At 34.8% G+C, this 9,304-nt stretch overlaps 1 long non-coding RNA gene across 1 annotated transcript; it reads right to left on the bottom strand.

Moving 5' to 3' along the window:
• Positions 1–650: 650 nt before the first annotated feature.
• On the bottom strand, positions 651–1,868 carry LOC141288876 (uncharacterized). Its single transcript, XR_012339760.1, has 2 exons — positions 1,022–1,868; positions 651–874 (listed from the first exon to the last, which is right to left on the bottom strand). It is a non-coding gene; the product is annotated as an uncharacterized lncRNA (long non-coding RNA).
• Positions 1,869–9,304: the final 7,436 nt, after the last annotated feature.

Raw genomic sequence — 9,304 nt, 5'->3', positions numbered from 1 at the left:
ACAGCTCCGTGGGTATGCGCCTCGAACAAGGCGCAGCTGGTGACGCATGGCTCATTGGTAGGCTACGCATCTTTTATATTTACCACAAACGTGTCTTTGATCTTGATTCTTTTTATTAGGGGATCGAGGGTATGCCCTAGCCCCATGGTTAATGACGCCACTGACCAACCCTCAGACACCTCAGGAGGTGTCTTACAATCGGATGCACGCATGCACTCGCTCCACCATCGAACGCACCATTGGCATTTTAAAGGGACGCTGGATGTGTTTGGACACAGCAGGTGGCAGATTGCTCTACAAACCGGAGAAGGTAAGAACCGATTTAATTTTATTCTTGTAGAAACTGCTTAGACTAAGAAAGTTTATTCAAACACCTTGCATCTTAATTTATGTTTCTCCCTCACCATTACAGGTCTGTAGGATAATCATGGCCTGCTGTGTCCTGCACAATATCGCCATGAAGCGGGGTGTGCCTCTCCCTCCTGAGCCATCACACCGTGAAGATGTGCGTCCTGACGCATTGATGGGACCAGACTGCAGGCGCGCCATTCTCGTTCGGGAGCTATTAATTGCCCGGCTATAAATAAAGTCCTGTTAATTACAGCTTGAATCCACCAGTCTGATTCACTTAAAAAATTAGGACGGACCAGTTTCTGTACACATCTTTATTTCTTAATATTTTCATTGATTTCTTTTAGTGTGTTGGATATTGCTGTTAGCGTTGAGGCAATTGTATCTAGAGTGTCCGCTAGCCTTTGTTGATTGTTCAACACCGCTTCTGTGATCAGGTGTGGCGAGGCACGGGACCGAGTACGGGTGAAGGTACTGCTGCAGGATGGTGCTGGTTCTGTCATATGTCTCTGCGGGACTTCATCTGTGAACAAATAATCTCAAGCCATTGTAGCAACACTCAGTCCAATACTAAAGACTTATTTTGAACTTACACACACACACACACAGACTCATGCCTTTAGGACACACGTTTAAAATAACTTTCATTCAGAAAATAAGAATAAATTACCTCCCGATTCCTCTGGAGTACTAGCAGCACAGAGAGGGGATGAAAGCGTTGGCTCGGGGCCAAGGTCTGTATCTAGACTCTCAGTCGATGGTACTCCTAAAAAGTGGGGGGAATTAAACAATTAAATTAATGTAAAAAGAAGTGATTTAGCGTTTCCCAATATAGTTTAGCTACCTGAGAGTGCAGTCTCCCCGATGATGGCCCCGATGCGCTGGTCCATCTCAGACAGGTTTTGGGTCTCTGATGTTCCTCCTCCAGTCTGTTGCATTTCCCGTCGACATTTTGCTATATTTTTCTTTGTTTCGAATTTTAGATCAAACCATTTTTTTTTAACTTCCTCTATTGTCCGTCCTTCTCCAGATACTGCGTCTACTGCGTGTGTGACTGCCTCCCATGCTTCCTTTTTGTGTGTGTTAGTGTAACCTGTACTGACACTACTGAATATAACTTTTTTCCTGCGGGTTATTTCCTGCAGCAGTACCTCCACCTCTGAATTACTAAAGTTTCTTTTTCGCTTTGCCTGCTGCGCTCCAATTGACTTACTTTTTGTTTTTGGCATTTTTCTTGTATTTTCCTCTGTTTGACATCTGTGTCAACTCACTGCACTGCAGTCCCTTTTATGGGCATTGATGGGCGGTTACATATGCTAATCCTATGTTAATGAGACTCACCTGGCACGCGCTCTCAACTTACGAGGAAATGGCATTCATCAATTTAAGAACACGGCTGCGAACAATTCTGCGGCTTACGAACACGTTGATGAATGCCACGTAGAGTTTTCTTAGGAATCTTCTTACGAACAGCTTAAGAGAGAATCTGAGAAGATTCTTAAGAAGATATTGGTGAATGAGGCCCATTATCTTTCTGACCCCGCTGACATTTTTTGTTTTAAGCAAAAATTTGAAGCCAAAACAAGACAATATTTGATGTAATTATGCTTCCGGAGTTTAGCTGATTTTATGCACTTTTTTCCATGTGTGATACATGTATACATATCATATATTGCGAGCAGCGGTGGCTGATCATAATTCAGAGCGATTGTGTGTTTATTGTGTTTGGTAGCTCATTATTGTGAGTGTGTTTCCAGCAGCAGCGGTGGAGGCTAAATTACAGCTCTGGCTGTGAGACGGCTGACTACACAATGTTCCTTTCAGCCGCTGGCACCGCGTCTCGTACGACCCTCAACATTAATCCTGGTGGTCCCGAATCCTGAGCTTTCCTTCATGAATTCGCTCATAAACTCAGTGCGTCCATGAATCTCCCAATGGGGCGGCAGCAGAAGCACGTCAGAAACGCCATAAAGTCCACTCAGTAAATGCGTGAAGGGTTGGAGAATTCTGCATCTGATGCCGTTTCCATACGCTTGACTTTTATGACTCGGCTTTAAAACTACAACACACACATAGAACATGCTAATGGTCATGGAGAAACAGATAATGCTCTCAACATGCATGTAATGTCAGGAGCTTATATATCACAGCGGTCCTGTCACTAAACACACGCGTGATGTCCACTCACAGACTTGGTTTGCTCCAGGGTCATGCACCGATGCATTTAAGTATTTTTCATGATTTAAGGTATTAGGATGCAGAAATGCAATTCAGTTAATGTAAGAAACTTAAATATTGAATTGAAATTCATATACCTGACATTTTTAACTGGGAAAACCAGGGTTATTATTGCTAAAGCTAGAACCAAAACCATACCTCAAATAAAATAAAATATAAACAATATATAAATATATATATATATATATATATATATAAAATATTGGACTGTATTTTACAAGGAAACACTGTTTTAGTCTTTCTACTTCTACATTTTATGTTTAGTTTAATGTGTTAGTTATCATTTCTTTGTAATTATTTGTTAAATTTACTAGTCATTTCTGAGCAAAAATATTTTTTTTCAGTATTTTTGTGAAAGCAACATTTCATTTTTAATTAGTTTAAGGGTGAGTAAGGCGATAAACTAATAGTTATCGGCTTACTTACCCAGTTGACTGATTACATTGATAATTGCAAAAAAAAATTCTAGAATGAAAAAAAGTTTTCTAGAATGTTAAATATGTAAATGAGCCATTATTTAATGAAATATGCACTAATTTGCATACATTTCTAGTACAAAAATCTAAACACTGGATGAAGTCAGTTTCAAAATTATTTTTTTTAATTTTCTTGACATTTTAGTCACGTTTTTACAGAGGGAATTTTGGGTATCTCTTTTTTGTTACTCAGTAATTCAGAAAATACTTAAAACAGACAGTGTTACGTACTTAAGTACTAAAATAGAACAAACTATTTAATTCAAAAATAAAACTAGACAATAAACTATAATAAACACATAGGAAAACTAATTAAAAAATTAATAAAAATGAAAAAAAAATACTGGAACTTTAAAATGAAAACAAACAAACAAAATATTAACAAAAACTATAATAAGTATTTTAATGATTAATTACCAATGGACTTTGTAACGTTTTGAAAATATATTTTTTTTAAAAATCTGAAATGCTACCTATAGAAATTAGTTTTAATTCGTAATTTTTAATACATTTCCTTCTGTATTAATTTAGCTGTACTGTACTCCAGTAAATGTCTGCGTCAACTATAAACACTGACTGTTGTTATAATGTCAAAAACACACACATATCTGACAGAGGGATGAACTCGGGGTGATGAACGCAGGTGTGACATCATCAGCGCCGCAGCAGTGTAACGTGGGAGGTGACCTTTGACCTCAAACACACTGCTGCTCCTGGATGAAGGTCATGTAAGAGGTCAAGAGGTCAATGAGTAACAGACAACACTGAACACAGATGACCTGAGAGAAACTTCTGGCTATTCAGAAACTGTTCCACATGATAGATTAGTGACAACCACCTCAAGACATCTCTAGAACCGCTTAGTCACAACAAAACTACTGTAGCGTCAGTAAAACCAACAAACGAAACTGGCATTGGCCTGTAAATAAAACTGGCTGGAAACTTTGAGAAACTGCAGTATTAGCAACTAGATAGTGAAGTGTGTAGACAAAAATTAGTATTAAGTAAACTACATGCAGAAGATGCCATTCGAATTTGAAAACAAGGTTTAAGAATTAAAATGAAATTCACAGAACATTTGATCACTTTAAAATCACCACAAAAGAAAGGTTTGTCAAGACTTTCGAATGTTGAGTTGACAAAAATATGTTTAAAAGTTCAAGTTTTATACATATTTCATTATATTTGTGACCTTGGACCACAAAACCAGTCTTAAGTAGCATGAGTATATTTGTGGCAATGGCCAACAATACATTGTATTTTTCTTTTATGCCAAAAATCATGAGGATATCAAGTAAAGATCATGTTCTATGAAGATGTTTTGTAAATTTCTTACCGTAAATATATCAAAACGTAATTTTTGATTAGTAAAATGCATTGCTACGATCTTCATTTGGACAACTTTAAAGGCGATTTTCCAATAATTGTATTTCAGGCCAAATATTGTCCTATCCTAACAAACCATACATCAATGGAAAGCTTATTTATTTTTAAACAAATTAACACTTATGACTGGTTTGGTGGTCCAGAGTCACATTTAATCAATGAACTTTGTAGACCAGAGTGGAAAACACTTCTTTTCCCAGAATGCATCACCTGTGTGAAATTGATTCGAAAGGAAGCCAATTCTTCCATTCTGAATTTTGCACAGATCCATGCAACTGCAACATTACACACAATAATCAAACGCTGACTGATTTAAACGAATTAAATGCGAGACTAAAGATCTGCCAAGAGCATCAGACATCCATCGAATCTGACTGAAGTGAAATAATGAACAAAACCACAAGATCTCACATATGATGCTGCGAGTGACACAATCATGTCACAATAAACCGGTTCAATCATTCAAATATATAAACAGCACTCCTCAAAATGTTTTAGAAAGCAGTCTCATTTGCTCAAGGCTGAATTTATAATCAAAAATACAGTAAAAATAGTGAAATATTATTACAATTTAAAACAACTGTTTTCGATGTGAATATCTTTTAAAATATAATTTATTTTTGTGACGCAAAGCTGAATTTTCAGCATCATTACTCCAGTCTTCAGTGTCACATGATCCTTCAGAAATCATTCTAATATACTGATTTGCTGCTCAACAAACATTTCAGATCAGATTATCATCAATGATGAAAACAATTGTTCTGTCCATTATTTTTGTGGAAACCGTCATATATTTTATTTTTCAGGATTCATAGAAGGGGGTCTTAAAAATGGCAAAAGAATATTATTTTATTAAATTGTTAAATTGTGCTTTGTTGGTAGGCTATAATGTCTACTAGAATGTTAAAAATGTTCAGTGCTAAGTAAATATTTTTAAGTTGTTTTTTTTTTTGGAAAAGCAAGACAAAACTGTAAAAAGCACTTTTTGGCTACTTGATCCTTCAGAAATCATTTTAATATGCTGATTTGCTGCTTGAGAAGCATTTCAGATTATTATTATTGATGAAAACAATTGTTCTCTCTATTATTTTTGTGGAAACCATCATACATTTTATTTTTCAGCATTTAAACAGCATTTACTTGAAATAGAAATCTTCTGTAACATTAGAGATGTCTTTACTGGGCTGCATTTATTATCAAAAAGTACAGTAAAAATAGTGAAATATTACAATTTTAAATATCTGTTTTCGATGTGAATATTTGTTCAAATGTCATTTATTTCTGTGATTTAAAGCTGAATTTTCAGCATCATTACTCCAGTCTTCAGTGTCACATGATCCTTCAGAAATCATTCTAATATGCTGATTTGCTGCTCGAGAAACATTTCAGATTATTGCTGCACAATATTTTTGTGGAAACGTCATACATTTTATTTTTCAGGATTCATAGAAGGGGGTCTTAAAATGGCCAAAGAATACTATTTCACTAACGTATTAATTTTAAGTTAAATTCTGCTTTGTTGGTAGGCTATAATGTCTACTAGAATGTTAAAAATGTTGCTAAGTAAATGTTTTTAAATAGTTTTTTGAATCGGGTTTTTTTTGAAAAGCAAGAAAAAACTGTAAAAAGCACTTTTTGGCTACTTAATCCTTCAGAAATTATTCTAATATTCTGATTTGCAACTTGAGAAACATTTCAGATTATTATTAATCACGAAAACAATTTTTCTCTCCATTATTTTTGTGGAAACCATCATACATTTATTTTTAATGATTCATAGATGAAAAAAAAGTTCAAAAAACAGCATTTATTTTTAATAGAAATCTTCTGTAACATTAGAAATGTCTTTACTGGGCTGCATTTATTATCAAAAAGTACAGTAAAAATACTGAAATATGTGACCCTGGACCACAAAACCATTCATAAGGTTAAATTTGACAAAACTGAGATGTATACAACATATGAAAGCTCAATAAATAAGCTTTCTATTGATGTATGGTTTGTTAGGATAGGACAATATTTGGCTGAGATACATCTATTTGAAAATCTGGAATCTGAGGGTGCAAAAAAATCAAAATATTGAGAAAATCACCTTTAAAGTTGTCCAAATTAAGTTCTTAACAATGCATATGATTAATCAAAAATTACATTTTGATATATTTATAGTAGGAATTTTACAAAAAATCTTCATGGAACATGATCTTTACTTAATTTCCTAATGATTTTTGGCATAAAAGAAAAATCAATAATTTTGACCCATGCAATGTATTTTTGGCTATTGCTACAAATATACCCCAGCGACTTAAGACTGGTTTTGTGGTCCAGGGTCACATATTATTAAAATTTTAAATATCTGTTTTCGATGTGAATATTTGTTAAACTGTAATTTATTTCCATGATGCGCAGCTGAATTTTCAGCATCATTACTCCAGTCTTCAGTGTCACATGATCCTTCAGAAATCATTCTAATATTCTGATTTGCTACTTGAGAAACATTTCAGATTATTATTAATCAAGAAAACAAGTTTTCTCTCCATTATTTTTGTGGAAACCATCATACATTTTATTTTTTATGATTTATAGATGAAAAAAAAGTTAAAAAAACAGCATTTATTTGAAATAGAAATCTTCTGTAACATTAGAAACTGTCACTTCTGATCAATTGAATGCAATAAAACTATTAATTTCATTAAAAAATATATTGTTTTCAATACTGACAAGCATATGTACACTACCGTTCAAAAGTTTGAGTTTGAAATAAGTACATTTTTATTGTTTCTTTTTTTTTAAGAAATTAATATTTTTATTCACCAAGGATGTATTAAGTTAATAATTAAAAGTTATAAAATATTTATATTTTGAATAAACACTGTACTTTTTAAACTTGTTATTCATGAAAGAATCCTGAAAAAAAAAATAATCCTAAAGTTCCTAAAAATATTTGGCTGTTTCCAACATTGATCATTCTAATAATAAATCAGCGTATTAGAATGATTTCTGAAGGATCATGTGACACTTAAGACCGGAGTAACAGCTGATAATAATTCAGCTTTTCATCACAGGAATAAATTCTATTTTAGAGTATGTTAAAATAAAAAACATTATTTTATATTGCAAAAACATTTTGCAATATTACTGTTTTTTTTCAGTATTTTTAATCAAATAAATGCAGCCTTGATGAGCATAAAACTTCTTTAAAGACTATTACAAGTCTTCCTGACCCCAAACTTTTGAACAGTAGTGTATGTATAAAGGCAAATATAGTTTCATGGCTGAAATATAAATGTTGAGTTTCTGTCCTGTATGTTCTCAATCAGCCGTCTCCGGCAGGTGTGCAACAAGTTAATTTTATGCCGTTCCAGATCTTTACCAGCCCACAATAACATGCCGGAGTAGTTTCAGTTTGGCTGTGGAAGCTGTCAGCAGATATTTGAGCGCATGAACTTCAGCACAGAGACTTGATAATGGATTTAAGAATTACCTGCTGGAGCGAATGCTGATATTTCTGTCTTTACCTGCGACACACACTCACACACATGCGCAAATATTATCCTACACGCCGTCTGTGTTTGCTTTGTCCGCGAGTGCGAGACGCTAACGGGCCGCTGAGGCCGACGTGAATAAAATATTACGAGTCTCGGGGCTGAATGGAGCTTTGTCGTCTTAAAATGGTAAAGCGTTTCCGGTTCAGTCGTCGCCTTCGTATTGAACCGTGGATTCAGATTAGTGCGCAGCTATTTTTGGGCTGAATGATGAGAGATGGTGTGTGTGGCGAGAGTTTAATGCGTCTCACAGTTAACGGACGGAAAACACACTTTAATGGAGATTCAGTGAATTCTCGAACAGGCATTGACATTATTATGAGACAAAGCATTCAGAAATACTTCCTTAAATTGAAACCTGAAGCGTATGAGTAACTCTGCACTTTATTCGGTCACACCATTTGCTTTTAATTAAGGCAGAATGTAGTTAGTAAGCCGTAAACTCTCAGCGAAGTAATGCTTAGTCAATAATCTGACATGTGTTGAGATGCCATGAACTTCAATTGACTTTTATTTGTGAGTCACTGTGTTTAAACTAAGTTTGTTTTGAAAAGCCACTAACAAACTAATTGTGACCCTGGACCACAAAACTTTTAATTTTGAAGCTTTCCATTGATGTCTGGTTTGTTAGGATAGGACAATATTTGGCTGAGATACAACTATTTGAAAATCTTGAATCTGAGGGTGCAAAAAAATCCAAATATTGAGAAATTCACCTTTAAAGTTGTCCAAAGTTCTTAGCAATGCATATTACTAATCAAAAGTTAAGTTTTGATATATTCATGGTAGGAAATTTACAATATATCTTCATGGAACATGATCTTTACTTCATATTCCAATGATTTTTGGTAGGGATGCACCGAAATGATCGGCAACCTAAATTATTTGGCTGAAAAGCAAATAAGATAAAAGGAAGAATAAATGATAGCGAACAATGATGTGACGTGATCAAATAGAGGCGTGCACTAATGCAGCAAACATGTGGTCAGTGTGGAAGCATTTATAATTGTCAGAGAAAGACGCAAAAATCATTCCCAGCAGTGACAGCGAGAGACTGTTTAGAAGCGCATCGCATGTCTTCATGAGAAGAGAAAGGTTACTGTATGATGACTGAAATCATCCATTAGTCAATCAACTCCAGAACGTTCTGTTGTCTAATACACCAGACACCAATTGTGTTTATTCTGACAGCAGCTCCTTAGCCAGGGTTCAAAGCCCAAAGATGACAATCATTCACAAATCTGCTGCTGCCAGCAAAAACTAGGACTGAGCTCTTCTTGCGGGTTTACCAGAAAATAAAAGTTAGTATGT

This window comes from Garra rufa, chromosome 16, assembly GCF_049309525.1.
Source record: "Garra rufa chromosome 16, GarRuf1.0, whole genome shotgun sequence".
Lineage (NCBI taxonomy): Eukaryota > Metazoa > Chordata > Actinopteri > Cypriniformes > Cyprinidae > Garra > Garra rufa.
The sequence above is the reverse complement of the archived record's forward strand: the minus strand, read 5'-3'. Positions and strand labels throughout refer to the sequence as shown.